This window comes from Urocitellus parryii, chromosome 11, assembly GCF_045843805.1.
Source record: "Urocitellus parryii isolate mUroPar1 chromosome 11, mUroPar1.hap1, whole genome shotgun sequence".
NCBI lineage: Eukaryota > Metazoa > Chordata > Mammalia > Rodentia > Sciuridae > Urocitellus > Urocitellus parryii.
Genome location: NC_135541.1, coordinates 24,160,258 through 24,177,891, shown reverse-complemented (window position 1 = coordinate 24,177,891; position 17,634 = coordinate 24,160,258). Strand labels below are relative to the sequence as shown.

Below are 17,634 nucleotides of genomic sequence, written 5' to 3'. Positions count from 1 at the left end.
GGAAAAAAACTCAATATGGAGGTGAGGCAGATGAAGAATGCAAGTATAATTCCTAGGCTTCTGGCCTTATCAGAGCTATTTCTGAGAAAGTTTTCACTGGAAAAGGACCAGGCAGGGAAGGAAGATGAGTTAGGTTTTGGACATACTGAGTTAGAAATTGCTTTAAAGCATCACTTATGGGCTGGGGATGTGGCTCAAGCGGTAGCGCGCTCGCCTGGCATGCGTGTGGCCCGGGTTCAATCCTCAGCACCACATACAAAACAAGGATGTTGTGTCCACCAATAACTAAAAAATAAATATTAAAAAATTCTCTCTCTCTCTCTAAAAAGAAAAAAAAAGAAATGGTAATTGAAGTTGGAGGGGTAGCTGAATCAAGCAATCCCTCCTTTTTTCCCTTCCCTTCCCCTTCTTTCCTTCCTTTCGTCCATGTGCTAGCATCAAATTCAGGGCCTTGAACATGCTAGACAAGCATCCTACCACTGTGTGACATCCCCAGCCTTGAATTAGCCTTTTCTATCCCTGTTTTTATTTTTGTTTTTAAGTTTTGTTTGTGATTTTTTTTTTTTTTTTGGTAATGTTGGTATGGAACCTAGGTCTTCATGTAAAGCTGGACCAGTGCTTTACCACTGAGCTATACCCCCAGCCACAAATTAGCCTTTTCTTAACATGCGATAAACCTCTTCTCTGAATGTTTTTTCTTTTTAATATTTTTTAATTGCCAATAGATTTTTAACTTTATTTTTGTTTATTCATATGTGGTGCTGAGGATCAAACCCAGGGCCTCACACATTCTAGGCAAGTGCTCTGCACTGAGCCACAACCCCAGTCCCTCTTCTCTGTATGTTTTTAAACATGTAAAATACAATACATATGATTACAAAGGAAATCAGTTATATTAAAATATAAGCTGATATATTTACACATGTTATTTTAATGTAACTATATAACTTTTATATATTTGTGTTTTGATGGCTTATATATATTATATAATATAATATGTATTTTGCATGATAGTCTAGATAGTATGTCAATATCAATTGGATATCCATTGGATACTGATAGATTATGGAAGTATATAATATATATCCATTGGATGTTGACTGACTCTCCGGAAATATATATTATGAAGGCTAAAATTATTACTGAAATGGAAGAGACATACTTCAACTTCAAAAGAAACTCCAGTAGTAGCCTGAAAGAAAGAGTACCAGATTATCTATGCAAAACCTGAAGACTGGAAATAAACCTGTGGGAGTGGTAAAACTCATCCAAAGATTTCATGTGAATATAGGATGTGAACAGGTTGAAGGAGAATGGGGAAATGAGATTATTCTGAAAGATCTTACTGGGGAAAGGGAAGGAGGAAGTGATTAGACAAAGCATCTCTATGGGGCAAATAGTAGATTTTAAATATATGTTACAGAAAAATAGTCTATAATAAGCATAGGAAAAAGAAAAGAAATCATAAAATGGAAAAGTATAGCAGAACTAAAAAATTAACAAGTAAAAAGGGGAGCAGATGGAAATTTGATCAGACTGACAAAAATGATGAAAAGGATGAGACATCAACAAACTAAAATAAATAGTAATCATAAATTATTAGAACTTAATGTTATCAATTGCAACTAAATGTAACTAAACAGAATTACCCATTGAAAGAAACTGTCAGATTGAGTTAAAAACAAACTATGTGTTGTGTATAAGAAACAAATTTTAAACAGTGATAGAGCTGGGTGCAGTGGCGTACACCTGTAATCATACCTGTAATCACATCTGTAATCAGAGGCTGAGGCAGGAGGATGGAATGTTCACAGCCAGCCTGGGCAACTTAGACTCTGTCTCAAAAACAAAAAAACAAAAACAGAAGCCAGGGGTGGGCCCTGGGGGGTGGGCCTCAGTGGTAGAGTGGTCCTGGGTTCAATCCTCAGTATAATACATACAAAATATATATTTAAAAAATGATAGAGTTCAAAACAAAGATGTGGGCAAGACATATCTGGTAAATGCAAATAAAGGGAAGACAGGAAAGGAAATGTTAATATCAGGAGGAATCTAAAATAAAAAGAATAAATGGGATAGTATGATATAATAATAAAAGACATAATTTTAAAAGTTTTAATAGTTACAAGCTAGACATCATGGCAGCTAAATAAATAAGACAAAAACTGTAAGATAAATTGATAGAAATAATTTGCAGGCATTATGTTACTTTTGGGAGAAATAAATAAAAAGTTGGTAGAGTATCACAGATAAAAAAGAAAAAAGAGGTATAGGTAAATGCCAAGAATGTTCAAGAAACATGGAGTGAAGGCATAACAATGATCTGATAGCAAGTGTTTGAGGTGTCCCCTTCCTGCCCCTTCCTTATCACCCACAGTTGTAACCAATAAGATAGGGTAGGACAGCAGAGTCCACCCTTCCTATCTCTCAACATGGTATGGGAGGGGTGGCTCTTGGGCCACCAGAGGTCACTCTGTCTTCCTTTGTTACACGTGTCAGAAGCTGTCCAGTATTGGAACAGGTACCACAGTGCCTTGGGTCTTCTTGCCATTTCTCCCTAAGTTGTTCCTTTGCCTCCTCTCTTCTGGCATGGCTCTTGATGTCACTGCTGCCAGCTTTTGCTGGGACAGTCACTGTCATTCTCAGGGACAGGAGCTAGGGAAGGCCCAGCAATCTGCCAGAGAGCAGAGTGAAGAGGCTAAAACTCAGATGTGGGGATCAGGCAGGTGTAGGTTCAAATTCAAGCTCTATTATGGACTAATTGGTAGGTTTATCATAACTTTTCTGAGCCTCAGTTTCCTTACCTATAAAATTAACCTTCATCACTGGTTATTAGAATAACTGAGATAATGGAGATCCAGTGCTTAGCACAGCTTGTATTATTAAGTCTGAATGTTTCCCCAATTGGTAGAAATTGTTTTCAGTTAGTTTTCCTTTACTTTTTAGCTCACAGACTTTTTTCTTGTTGTTATGGGATTCCTACCAAAGAAGTTGGCCAAAGGGCCAACTATTTTGCTTGCACATCCTCTAAAACAATTTTGAAAAATTGTGTATCCCATTGCATATTTTTAAGTTGACATTTAAATTTTTTCATCCTAAGATTAAATATTGCAAAGAATAAGATTTCCAACATATTGCAAGAATCAACATTGAAAAATAAAAAACTATCACGTAACTCTTTTGAATTTATTGAGTGGAATCTATATACCATAAGAGGAAGAATTAATTGGGCTGGAAGCAATGGATGACAACTTGGAGGGGGTGGTGGGGAATAAAGTTTTCAGTTTCTATTCAGACACTAAAGCTGTTACTGATGATCCTGAGTGGTAAAAAGCAAGTTTATTTCCACAAAGTTTGATCATTCAACCAGAGATGTTTTTGTGGCCCCCACTTTATGAATCTTTGTGTCAAGAAGACCCTTTTTCCTGAGGGAAACTGGGAATACATTTTCTTCCTTTTGTCTGAAAGAGCTAGGAATGGGGTTGCAAGGAGCAGAAGTTTGGAGGTTGTGAGGAAGTAAATGCGGCATTAACAGAAAGATAGTGAGCAGTGAGAATCTTTAGTTCATTTGTTACAGAGTAGCATAGCCCTTAGGAGTGCAGGATCTGGAGCCAGATGGACTAGCTGTGTGCCTTCCTCTTTTATTGCAGAATTTTGGGGAAATTTTTTCACCTCTCTAGACACACATTTTTTTTTTCTTTAAATCTGGAACATTTCATGAATTTGTGTGTCATCCTTGCATGGGGGCATGCTAATATTCTCTGTATCATTCCAATTTTAGTATATGTGCTGCTGAAGTAAGCACTCTAAGCACATTTGTACTTCGCTTTTACCATACTTCATGGGAGTAACATATTACACTGTGGGTTTTTATGTTTGTTTGTTTGTTTGTTTTTTAATACTGGTGATTGAACCTAGAGGAGCTTTAACACTGAATTACATCCCCAGTCCTATTTATATTTCAAAACAGTATCTTAGCAAGTTGCCTAGGCTTGCTGCAAACTTTCCATTCTCCTGCTTCAGCCTTCTAAATTGCTGAGATTACAGGCATGTGCCACGGCTCCCAGCCTATCACAACTTGATGCCTTAAAATGATAGAAATGTGCTCTTTCATAGTTCTGGAGCCCAGATGTCTAAAATCAGGCTCACTGGGTCAAAATCAATGTTAGCAGGGTCATGAACCATCTGAAAACTCAAGGTCAAAATCTGTTCCTTGCCTCCTCTAACTTTTGGTGCCTGGCAGCATTTGTTAGCTTGTGGCTATATCACTCCAGTCTATTTTTTCTGGTCACACTGACTTGTCCTCTTCTATGTCAAACTTCCCTCTGCCTCTAGCTCTTGATCCTTAACTGCACCTTTTGCCATTGTTGTGGTTTGGATATGAGGTATTCCCCTCCCCCCAAAAGCTCATGTGTTAATGCAGGAGGTGACATGATCAGACTATGAATACTAATCTAATCTGTAGATTAATCTGTGTGATAGATTAATAATTTGAGTACATTACTAGGTAGTAACTATAGACAGGTGGGGTATGACTGGAGGAAGTGGGTTACCTGGGGGCATGCCTTGGGGGTTAAATATTTTTTCCCTGGCTCCTGGCCCTCTACTCTCCTTCCCATCTATCGTGAACTGAGCAGCTTTCTTCTGCCACACCATACCACCATGATGTTCTGCCTCAGCTCAGGCTCAGAGTAATGAAGCCAGCTGACTATGGACAGAAATCTCTGAAACCATAAACCCAAATAAACTTTTTCTCCTTTAAGTTGTTATTGTCAGGTATTTTGGACACAGTGGCAAAAACAAAACAAAACAAACAAACAAAAAAAACTGACTAATATAGACATAGGGTAATATTTTGACACCAACCAGTAATAAAATTCTGGCACTAACTACCTGAAGTTATCACAGAACCCACAGATTATCAGTCATGATCTCTAACAAGACTGCTCTCACTTCAGATGCCAGTCACACTCAAGTATCCATAGGCTACCTACACTTCTGGCCAACTGGTTACCAATTGGGGGGTTCCCTCAATTCCCTCAAGATTTGAGGATTTGCTTATATGATTCACAGAATGTAGGAAAGTGATGTACTACTGTAAGACTGGAAGATGCCACACCACACAACACAGATCACCAAAGAGGTTCCACTTTATTACCAAAGGCTGTGTGTTTATATAGGTCTAAGGAGAGGTAGCAGGGCTGAGGTAGATAACAGGTCGCCCGTTTATTGGCAAGCTTTTCCAAATGTCAGTTCCGGAGCCCAAGAAGTTAATTCTTATTGGGGCTAAGGTTTCCCACCAGCAGGATTTGAATTGGCGCTGGCGGGAACGTTTCGCGCCAGTGAAAGGAAAAAAGAGGAGAAAGAGGGTCGTTAGACGCCATGTTAGGGTTTTTCTCTGGGGTGCTGCTGCCGTTATATGCTTTCCCAACAACTACCATTATAGTTTTATTAGAAGGGATGCAAGACAGAACCAGTCAAATGAAGAAACACATAGAGTGAGGTCTCACAGGGTTCCAAATGCAGAGTTTCTAAAAGTGCTCTCTCTTTGGAATCAGGACATATCCACTTCCTGACACATCAATGTATTCACCAGTCAGTGCTTTTCACTAAGCTTTATTTATGTAATATTTTCAATAGTACAAACACTTTATTTAACAGTCATAGATTATCCCATAGGCCAACACATAGGACCTAAAATTCAGAGCCTTTGAACCTCTCACTCTGACTCCAATAGGGTGAATACACTTGAGCTTGAAGCCTTTCACACTGTGGTTGATGGAGCAGGTTTTGACATCCATAAATTCCACAAGAACCTGTGTATATTTTCCCTGCAAGTTGATCCTGTCCCTTATTTTAGTTATCCTGACCAGCTCAATGGGCTTCACATAGTTCTTCTCTGTGATGGTGGTATGGCAGCAGTCAGGCAGAGTTTCACTAAGCCAGGATATTTATTGGGGCTTCAATTTATAAGCATGATTGACTGAATTACTTGGCCATTGGTTGGCTATTAATCATTGGTTGAATTCAGTATATTTTCCTTTCTTCCTTCACCAAAGTTCAGGCTTGACTTCTGGATGATGTGCTCACTGAAGGTAAGACGCAGATGACTTGATTAGAACAATTTCAAAGAAGTAAAAAATGTCAGACCACTGAAATTATTGTGGTCTGTAGTTTGTGACAATTAACAATGATTGTTTGACTTCTAAATCATGGTTAATTCTAGACAATCATAGTTATTTAAATTCAACAGCAAATCCCTAAAATTGCAACAGAATGCCAATCAGGGTTGCTGGAGGCAACAATAAAAGCCATATCACATGGGTATAAAGTTGTAGATAGATCTCATTGTGATTTTGATTTGCATTTCTATAATAACCAATACAATTATCAGCCATTAATAGATCTTCTTTGGATATATGCCTATTTAAGACCTTTGCTCAAATTTTTTTAATATTTATTTTTTGTAGTTGTACACAACAACTTTATTTATTTATTTATTTAATTTTATGTGGTGCTGAGAATCAAACCCAGGACCTTGCACATGAGAGGCAAGCGCTCTACCACTGAGCCATAACCCCAGTCCTTCGCTCAGTTTTTAATCAGGATATATATATATATATATATATATATATATATATATATATATATATATAATTAATTAAAATTAAGTTTATATATTTGGACAAATCTCTTATAAGCTAAATTTTTTCAAATATTTTATACCATATAGTGGGTTGTCTTTTTGCTTTCTTAATGTATAGTTTACACACAAATGTTTTACTTTTGAGGTAGGCCAACTTATCTGTTTTCTTTCTGTCACACACACACATTTTTTTGGCAGTATTGGGGATTGAACCCAGGACCTTGCACATTCTAGACAAGTGCTTTACTACTGATCTACATCCTAGCCCTCACTTATATGTTTAATGAATCTATGAAACCATTTTAAACCCAAGGTCATGAAGATATCCTTTTTATTTTTCCTGAGGTGAGGTCTAGGCTGATCCCCAATTCCTGGCTCAGTGATTCTCCTGCCTCAGGCTCCCAACTAGCTGTGATTATAGACACATGTCCTGTGCCCAACTTATGAAGTTACCTGCTATTTCTATCTAGGAGTTTTATAATTTAAATTCTTACATTTAAGTCTTTGATCCATTTTTACTAAATTTTTGTGTATGTATGAGGTAGGGGGGTCCAACTTCACTGTTTTGCAAGTGGATATCCACTTGTCCCTGCAGCATTTGATGAAAATCAGTACATTTTTGAACCAAGAGTTCAATAGTCCTGGATACAGGCAAAAGGACTTCCTGCTGTATTTTTACAATAGTATTGAATTTTAAAATTTGCTTTGAATTGGGAAGTCTAAACCAGAGTTTTTCCTTTCTTGCTGTTGGTGGCATAATTAATGAACTCTATCTTCCTTACATTTTTCAGCCATGAAATTATTCTAATCAAATCTTCAACATCTCTCCTTTGGGGGTACATCATCCAGAAGTCAATCGTGGCTAATTAACTACCACATACAGCAGACCACTAGAATTCCAAAAGAATGCCAACCAGGGTTGCTGGTTGCAACAACAGAGGCAAAAAGTGGATAACTAAATTAAAAAAAGAATTATCAGGAGGTTAAGTAGCTCATAGAAAGACATGACAAACAGGACAAGCAGAATTAGAAAATAAATAGAAATTCATTTGTCTGGCCAAAAGAAGCTAGACAGCCTTGGTTAAACTTCACCCCCCAAAAGTATGATCACAACACTACCATTGGACACTGTAGCTGACACCATTTTACACCCCTAATAATCTTTTTAAAATTTGTTCTTATTAGTTATACATGACAGTAGAATGTATTTTAACATATTAAACTCATATGGAGTATAACTTCTCATTCTTTTGGTTGTACATTATGTAGAATTACATTGGTCATGTAATCATAAATGCACATAGGATAGTAATGTCTGATCCATTCTACTAACTTTCCTATTTCCATTCCCCCCACTTCCCTTCATGCCCCTTTGTATAATCCAAAGTACTTGTATTCTTTCCTACCCACCCCTTTATTGTGAGTTAGCACCTACATATCAGAGAAAACATTTGGCCTTTGGGTTTTTGGGATTGGCTTATTTCATTTAGCATGATACTCTCCAGTTCCATCCATTTTCTGGCAAATACCATAATTTCAATCTTCTCTATGGCTGAATAATATTCATTATGTGCATATACCACATTTTCTTTAGCCATTCATCTGTTGAAGGGTACCTAGGTTGGTTCCATAGTTTAGCTATTGTTAATTGAGCTATTATAAACATTGATGTGGCTGCATCATTGTAGTATGCAGATTTTAAGTCCTTTGAGTATAAACCAGGGAGTGGGATAACTGGGTCAAATGGTGGTTCCATTCCAAGTTTTCTTAGAAATCTCCATACTGCTTTCCAGAGTGGTTGCACCAATTTGCAGTCCACCAGTAGTGTATGAGTATACCTTTCACCCTGCATTTTCGCCAAGATGTAATGTTACTTGTATTCTTTTTTTTTTAAATACCTTTATTATATTTTTATGTGGTGCACAGGATCGAACCCAGTACCTTCCACATGCAAGGCAAGTACTTTACCATTGAGCTACAACCCCAGCCCACTTGTATTCTTTTTTTAAAAAATTCAGTTGTAGATGATACTTTACCTTTATGTGGTTCTGAGGAATCAAACTCAGTGCCTCACATGTGCTAGGTAAGTGTTCTACCACTGAACTTCAATCCCAGCCCGTTAGTTGTATTCTTGATTATTGCCATTCTGACTGGAGTGAGATGAAATCTCAGTGTAGTTTTAATATGCATTTCTCTAACTTCTGGAGATATTGAACATTTTTTCATATATTTGTTGACCAATTTATCATATTTCTTCTTCTGTAAAGTACCTGTTCATTTCCTTTGCCCATATATTAATTGGGTTATTTGTTTTCCCTGTGTTAAGTTTTTTGAATTCTTAATATAGCCTGGAACTTGATGCTCTATCTGAGGTTCAGGTGGCAAAGATTTTCTCCCATGATGTCAGCTCCCTCTTCATGTTCTTGATTGTTTGCTGAGAAGATGCTCTTTAATTTGATTCTATCCCATTTATTGATTCTTGATTTTACTTCCTACACTTTAGGAGTCTTGTTAAAGAAGTCAGTTCCTAAGCCAACATGATGTAAATTTGGGCCTACTTTTTATTTTATTAGGCACAGCATCTCTAGTCTAATGCCTAAGTTCTTGATCCATTTTTAGTTGAGTTTTGAGCAAGATAGGGAGAGATAGGGATTTAATTTCATTTTGCTACATATAGATTTCCAGTTTTCCCAGCAACATTTTTTGAAAAGGCTATCTTTTCTCCAATGTATGTTTTTGGTGCCTTTGTCTAGTGTGAGATAACTGTATTTATGTTGATTTGTCTCTGTGTCTTCTGTTCTGTACCATTGGTCTATGTGTCTGTTTTGGTGCCATTGCCATGCCATTTTGTTACTATATCTCTGTAGTATAATATAAGGTCTGGTATTGTGATGCCTCCAACTTGGCTTTTATTGGTAAGGATTGCTTTGGCTATTGACCCCTAATAGTCTTAAATTGAGTCTTTATAGATGCCCTATGACAGGTATGACCATCAAATGGCCAAGCTTGCATTATTTGTTCATGAGCTAGATGATAGGGGACTGGAAAGGGGAATCCTTCAGCTTCTGTAATACAATTGGGTTTTTACATCTTCCTGGGACCCATAAAAGGAGAACTTACCTCAAAACAAGAATGTTTGGACATGAGATGGCCAAAAACCAAAAAAGGCATGTTATAGAAATGAATAATAAAAATAATGACCAACATTTTTGAGGGCTATCTACGTACAAGTTTTAGATGTATTAATCCAATACTTACCACAGCCCTATGAGGTATGTTGCATTATTATCCTGAGTGATAGACTAAATAATGACCCTCCCCCCAAAATCTACTTTCTAGTTTCTGAAGCCTAGAATATTATCCTATATGGCAAAAGGGTGAATATTATCTGTGGAACAATGAAGAATTTGACTAGTCTTTGTCCCTAATATATGAATTATGTCAACAAGCTGTTAGCATATTTATTAGGGCTGGGATGCAGCTCAGTGGTAGAGGGTTTGCCTAATAAGCACTGGGTTCCATCCCCAGCACCACATAAAAAACTAAATAAACAAAATAAAGGTATTAAAATAAATAATAAATAAAAAGAGTCCATCACCAAAGAGCAGTAAATACACAGTTGATCATGCATGTTTGGTTACTTTGAGGAATCAAAAAAAACAAGATTTAAGGAATTAATTAAGGCTGTGACCTTAAGTCTTAAAGTTTACAGGGCTGATACAAGTTTAGAGCCAATACTCTGGTCAACCAAGTTCTTAGAAAAATTGCAAAGTAAAGAATTCAAAGCTGTAAAAAACTATACAGACACACATATATCCACAGAGATAGATATACAAACTAATACAAACTAGTTACTTAAGAAATGGACTTAAATTGGGCATGGTGACACATACCTGTAATACCAATGACTCTGGAGGCTAAGGCAGAGGATATCAAGTTTGAGGTCAGCTTTGTCAACTTAATGAGACATTTTCTCAAAATAAAATAAAATAAATAAAAAGGGCTAGGGATAAAAAGTAGCTCAGTGGTAAAGCACTTGCCTAGCATGTGGCCCTGGGTTCAATTCCAAGCACCATCAGAGAGAAAGAGATATAATGAAGGCTTATTTTGGCTCACAATTTTGTTTTATTCTTTTAGGTGGACACAATATCTTTATTTGATTTTTATGTGGTGCTGAGGATCAAACTCAGTGCCTCATGCATGGCAGGCGAGCATGCTAACCACTTGAGCCACGTCCCCAGCCTGGCTCACAGTTTTGGAAGTTTCCATCCATAATCTGTTGACCTCATTGCTTTTAAGCCCATGGAACATCATGGTGGGAGCACGTGATGGAGCAAAACTACCCATCTCATGGCTGGGAATCAAAAAGAGAAAGAGGAAAACACCAGAGTCTCACAAGCCTCTTCCAGGGGATGTATTCAATGACCTTAAACCTCCCACTAGGCCCCATCTCTTAGTTTCTACCACCTCCCAGGAGCACCAAGCCGTAAACACATGAGCTTTTTGGGGACATTTAAGATCCAAACCATAGCAGCCTATTAAAAATATTTTTTTTAGCCAGGTGGGTTGGCCCATGCCTGTAATCCCAGCAGCTCAGGAGTTTGAGGCAGGAGGATTGCAGGTTCAAAGCAGCCTCCGCAATTTAGGGAGGCCCTAAGAAACTTAGTGAGACCCTGATTCTAATTAAAAAATAAAAAGTGTGGGGGATGCAGCTCAGTGGTAGAGTTCTCCTGGGTTCCATCCCCGATAAGAACCCCCACTCCCCCAAAAAAGTAGCACTCAGAGATTAAAGAAAGGCAGAATGGGTTAGGCAGATAGAGTAGATATGGCTCAACATCTATTCCAACCCCTTGTTATGATGCCTCCCTGTGGTACAGAAGCTGAAAAACTAAAACTACCTTCTAGACCTCCTCGAAGCAGATTGGTCTCTGGATGTTTTAAATTCCCCAATCAGACACATACCTAAGGAACTTGAATATGGAACTGAGTTAAAGAGAAAATAAGGTATCACTAAGGATTTAGTATACCAAAACTCTACGGGATGACTTCCTGTTTTCCAGAATGTGGCTGAGGTAGTTTATATTCCCGGAGTCATAGTTGGAACAGTGGATTTCTAATTTCCTGGTTTTCTGATGTGACAGGGGTAACAGTTTTCCTGGTAAAAGCTTGTGCCTGACCCAAATCCACTCTCATTCATAACTAGCTTTAAGTACAGATTGATAAAACTTGTGAGCCTTTTTGCACGATAACTCTATGAAGTGTGTTGGCACCAAAACAAATGACATTCCTGGCAAAGAGGAGGAGTATCTTGAAGGTTAAGTGTGTAGTAGACATTGGACATTTATTTTGGACCCCAGCATTGGAACTCCCTTTCCTGCATTTAGTGAATTACTCAGATTATGAATCAGAGATACAGGCCTATTATCCCCTACAGAAATTGAAAGTACTAGGAACTCACATTCCTTGCAGCTAGAGCATTGCAAACAGGCTCTGCCTGTCAGGCACACTTGCCTCAAAAAACTTCCTGGAAAAGTTAGTTTCAGGAAGCTCATTTCCTGGAAAAGCAGTGGCTATAGGATAGTGATTAGTTCAATATCCCATGCTATGGGATACCAACACAGGCCACATGTCCAGAACTCAGCAGCCAGGCAGTAATGACCTTATCTCCAGATCAGCTCTGCAACTTGATTTTGACTATTTCTTATTATGTGGCTGAGAATATGCTTATCCTGCTTTTCCCTTTATTCAATTAGTTATTTAATATCCTTTTAATAAATTCCTTTTGGCTTAAGTTGGTTTTAGTTTCTTATAATTAAGAATTCTGAGGTAGTGCTTGATTCAGCAGCACCTATACTAAAATAGGAATGATACAGAAAAGATTAACATGGCCTCTGCACAAGGATGACCTGTGATTTAGTCTGGTTTTTCATTGCTATGACCAAAAGACCTGGCGAGAACAACATAGAGGAGGAAAAGTATATTCTGTCTCACTGTTTCAGAAGTTCAGTCTGTGGTCAGCTGACTCCATAACTCTGGGCCTGAGGTAAGGCAGAACATTATGGCCAATGGGCATTGCAGAGGAAAGTAGCTCAAGATGTAGCAACAAGCAGAGAGAGAGAGAGAGAGAGAGAGAGAGAGAGAGAACTTCTCTTACCAGGGACAAATGCCCCCAATGACCTTCTTCCTCCAACTGTACCCTATCTGCTTATAGATACCACCTAATTAATCTATATCAGTACATCAATCTGCTGATTAGATTACAACTCTTGTAATCTAATCATCTCATCTCTGAATGTTCTTGCATTGTCTCATACATGAGTTTTTGGTGGATACCACATAGCCAAACTATAACAACCTTCAAATTCATGAAGCATTCCATATTTTTCAAGATGGAATTATTGAGACATACTGGTAATATGAAGAGACTTGGTTGAGTGTTAAAATAATAATAGTGTTTAAAATGTAGAATTCAAATCCCCAGTACTGCAAAAACATTCAATAGTTTATTTTATTTAATAAAATCAAAAGTATTTAAACTTGAAGAAGAATTCTGATGAACACAAACAGAGAAGGCAAATCCTCCCACTTGGGTAGGGCTTTCGCCAACAATAGATGCTGTTGAAGGAACACCTTACATTAAAAAGAATGGTGATAACATGGATTCACTGGTGCCAACATGTATTCTACTGTATTAATATGCATTCATTAGCTTGAAAAAATAAAAACAAAAAACCAATTTAAACCATGTTAGGCAAAATGGGAAAGATGATTGTAAGTCACAGAAACTTGACTGGGGAGAGTTGGAAATAGAGTAGAAATAGGGTTGGACTTTAGAATTCTCTCTTCTTTATCTTCCCCAAATTCATATTGAAATACTAAAACACAGTACATTAGAATGTGACTGTATTGAGAGATAGGATTCTTAAAGAATCCATTAAGTGTGCTGGGGCTGGGGTTCAGTGGTAGAGTGCTTGCCTAGCACGTGTGAGGCACTGGGTTTGATCCTCAGCACCACATAAAAATAAAGATATTGTGTCCACCTAAAACAAAAATAAATAAATAAATAAATATTTTTTTAAAAAAGTTAAAATGAGGTCATTAGAGTGTGTCCTAATTTGATGACTGGTATCTCTACAAGGAGAAAATTTGTACACAGACATGTACAGAGAGGAAATACAGGGAGAAGATGGTAATATAGAAGCCAAGGTGCAAGGCCGCAGAAGCAAGCAACCCTACCAACACTTTGATCTTGAAGTTCTAGCCTCCATAACTGTCATATGAATTGTATCCTCTGGAGTTGCAAGTGTGGTGAGCCTGGTCCAGAAAATGTGTTCATGAATGAGGTTGGCGAAATTTGCTGGCCTTACTAACCAGCAGTCTTTCTAGGTTGCCTAGTCTGGGGTACTTTGTTATGGTAGCCCTAGCAAACAAATAAGGACCACTCCTCACCCATTCTAATAAAGATCTTGATGAAAACTCTCATTTAATTCAGATGCTGTAGTGTGTGCCTGTAGTTCCAGTTAGTTGGGAGGCAGAGGCAGTAGGATGACTTGAACTCAGCAGTTTGGTGCCAGCCTGGGCAACACAGTGATACCCCATCTTAAAGAACAAAACAGAGCTGGGTGCAGTGGTGCATGCCTGTAATCCCAGTAGCTTAGGAGGCTGAGACAAGGAGGATCATGAGTTCAAAGCCAGCCTCAGCAACAGTAAGGTGCTAAGCAACTCAGTGAGATCCTGTCTCTAAAAAAAATACAAAATAGGGCTGGGGATGTGGCTCAGTGTTCGAGTGCTCCTGAATTCAATCCCTGGTATTCCACACCCCCCCCCCAAAAAAAGAACAAAACAGAACATAAACCTCTCATTTAAGCATGGAAATAAGATACAATGTGTTAATATGAGATATACTCCATACAATGCTGGTTAGAGAGAGGGCAGTAAAGCCAGAAAATTTCACTCACATCGTTCATTACCCCATTTTCTTGACCAGGATTACCATACTTGCAACTCCAGAGGGTACTGTTCATATGATAGTCATTGAAAATGATTCCTCCTGTGTTGTACACCAAACAACAACAACAACAACAACAATCTCTGCATTCTCATGCAGTAGCAGTTTCTTCCCATGGGGAAATGCTTGGTTAGAGAATAAAGTTATCTCGGGTTATGACCACTAGGAGATTTCCCTTGTCCAAAGTCTCTTACAGCTACTCTTGTGTGGGAGTGTGTGTGTGTGTTGCTAGGGTTTCAATCCAGGGTCTCCTGCATGCTAATCAAGTGATCTAATGCTGAGCTCTAGTCCAATAACTAGTCTTGAAAGGGAGATAGGAGAGGATTCCTCTATAGGGGACTGTTCCCCAGTCTTTGTCCTTCTACTACTAAGGTAGAAGACCCTAGAATACCTTAGAGGTTGCACAGTTTTATTGGCCCCTGTTGTTTTGTTTCCTGGAAGTACAATTTCATTACACCTTAGTTGGCTGCCTTTTAATTTCATTTTGGAGATTTCTATTAACAATTATGGTTTTGATTTGATTTGTTTTGTTTTGGTACTGGGGATTGAATCTAGGAGTACTCTACCACTGACTCACACCCCCAGCCCCTTGTATTTTTTTGTGACAAGGTCTTGCTAATTACCCAGGTTGGCTTCAAACTTGCAATCCTCCTGCCTCAATCTCCTCCTCAATCCTCCAGTTGCTGGGATTACAGGTATGTACCACCACACCCACTTGGTTATATATTGTTGCATAAAAAAATCATCCAAAAACTTAGTGACTTAAATCTACCATTTCTATTTATTTAAAGAGAAACATTTATTCAGCATCATGATCAGACCATTACAAGGGTGCAAAAAAAAAAAAAAAAAATCCACATTAAAACCCTTTGTTGGAATGCTTTTCACTTTCCACAGAACAGAAACTAAAATAACCTGTTATACAATTAGTCACAAATACACATGAGTATTGTCTAAACCATGTCTTCTTTGTAGCAGCTAGGCCCTGCCACCACTGTGCTTGGCTGAGTTCACAAATCTGTTATAACCTGTAGCTTCCCCGTCACTTCTCTGGCTCTCCTTTCCTGCTAAGCTTTGTTTCCTGGCAGTATTAAAACCTTCTGCCACTGCCATGGCTACTGCTGCTGCTGCAACTGCCGTAGCCACTTTGGTTTGTGGTTTGTCAAAATATTGGCCTCCACCACCATAAGGTCCAGAGCTTTTACCTCCAAAGTTTTCACCCTTCATGGGTCCAAAATTTGATGACTGATTATTGTAATTGCCAAAATCATTGTAGCTTCCACCACCTCTCAAATTGCTTCCACTACCACTGCCAAAGCCACTGCCACTGCCACCTCTGCCTCCTCTGTTGTCATAACTGCCACTCCTGCCATAGCCATGCCCTGGTTTCCGTAACTGTCCACCACTTCCATAGATTCGGCTTCCTCCAGAGTAACTAGGACTGCTTCCTCTATAACCACCGTCATTACCAAATTCATTGTAGCCATCCCTGCTGCCATCATATCCACCACCACCATGGCTGCCACCATAACCTCTGAAGTTCTCTCCACAATCAAAATTGTCATTTCCACCAAAAACACTTCCACGACTACCACCAAAGTTTCCAGAACCACTTTGACCTCTTTGGCTAGATGAAGCACTACCATCTCTAGCTTCGACAGGGCTTTCCTCACTTCACATATGTGGCCATTCACAGTATGGTATTTCTGAATGACAATCTTATCCACAGAGTCATGGTCATCAAAAATTACAAAAGCAAAGCCCCTTTTCTTTTCACTGCCTCGGTCATTCATGATTTCAATAACTTAAATTTTCTTGTACTGTTCAAAATAATCTCATGATGTTCCTCAGTGTCTTCTTTAATGCCACCAATAAAGATCTTTTCCACAGTTAAGTGGGCCACTGGTCTTTGAAAATCTTCTCTTGAGACAGCTCTCTTGGGTTCCACAACTCTTCATCTACCTGTGTGGTCTTGCATTCATGGCTCATCCTCTTCCTCCATAGTGGCATAGTGACAAACCCAAAGCCCCTGTAGGGCTTTGTGTTTGGGTCTGTCATTACCACAGAGTCTGTGAGTGTTCCCCATTGCTCAAAATGGCTTCGCAGACTCTCAACAGTTGTTTCGAAGCTCCGCGCTCTGATGAATAGCTTCCACAGCTGTTCGGCTCTTTACGACTCTGATTCAGACACGATGGCAGCAGGAAGAAGGACTTTAACGATGCTTTTTCAGCAGCGTCCACGGGCAGAAAGGAGTAAGCTGACAAATGTATCCACCCCACATCTATTTATTATCTCTTACAGTTCTGGGTTGTTTTTTTTTTAATTTATTTTATTTATATATTTTTTTATTTTATTATTTTTTAGGGGGGGAGAGAGAGAGAGAGAGAGAGAGAGAGAGAGAGAGAGAGAGAGAATTATTTTAATATTTATTGTTTAGTTTTTGGCGGACACAGCATCTTTGTTGGTATGTGGTGCTGAGGATCGTACCCAGGCCGCACGCATGCCAGGCGAGCGCGCTACCACTTGAGCCACATCCCCAGCCCTATTTTATTTTTTATGTGGTGCTGAGGATTGAACCCAGTGCTTCATATACTTCACACATGTTAGGCAGGTGCTCTACCACTGAGCTACTGATAAGCTCGAGTTCGGGACCCCCAAAAGCCCACCAGAGACCAAGATGGATGTAAGCAGCAAAGAGGCGTTCATTTCGGGCTAGCTTGGTCCTCTGCGCATACAGCAACTGGTGACGCCAAGAGGCCCAAGCCCAGGGTTTGCAGCAGTTTTATACACCCTTTGAGGAAGGCAGGGACGTCACATACATCATAGCATCTCTTAGCAAATCATCACACACCTCGGGAAAATCAAACAACAACTCTTAACATTGTTTAGCACATTCACTGGCGGGAACAAGTTCGGTAGGGGTGATTGCTAAGTACAAGAGGGGAATTTGTTCGAACTGATTGGATTAAGCTATGAGAGG

General features: G+C 38.9%; 2 non-coding genes and 1 pseudogene across 2 annotated transcripts; 1 reads left to right on the top strand and 2 right to left on the bottom strand.

The window, feature by feature from the left end:
* Positions 1-3,699: 3,699 nt before the first annotated feature.
* LOC113186137 (U6 spliceosomal RNA) lies at positions 3,700-3,805 on the bottom strand. Its single transcript, XR_003301231.2, has one exon. It is a non-coding gene; the product is annotated as a U6 spliceosomal RNA (small nuclear RNA).
* Positions 3,806-12,475: 8,670 nt separating this feature from the next.
* On the top strand, positions 12,476-12,582 carry LOC113186138 (U6 spliceosomal RNA). The gene has a single exon (XR_003301232.1). It is a non-coding gene; the product is annotated as a U6 spliceosomal RNA (small nuclear RNA).
* Positions 12,583-15,744: 3,162 nt separating this feature from the next.
* LOC113186041 (heterogeneous nuclear ribonucleoprotein A1-like 2) lies at positions 15,745-16,838 on the bottom strand (annotated as a pseudogene).
* Positions 16,839-17,634: the final 796 nt, after the last annotated feature.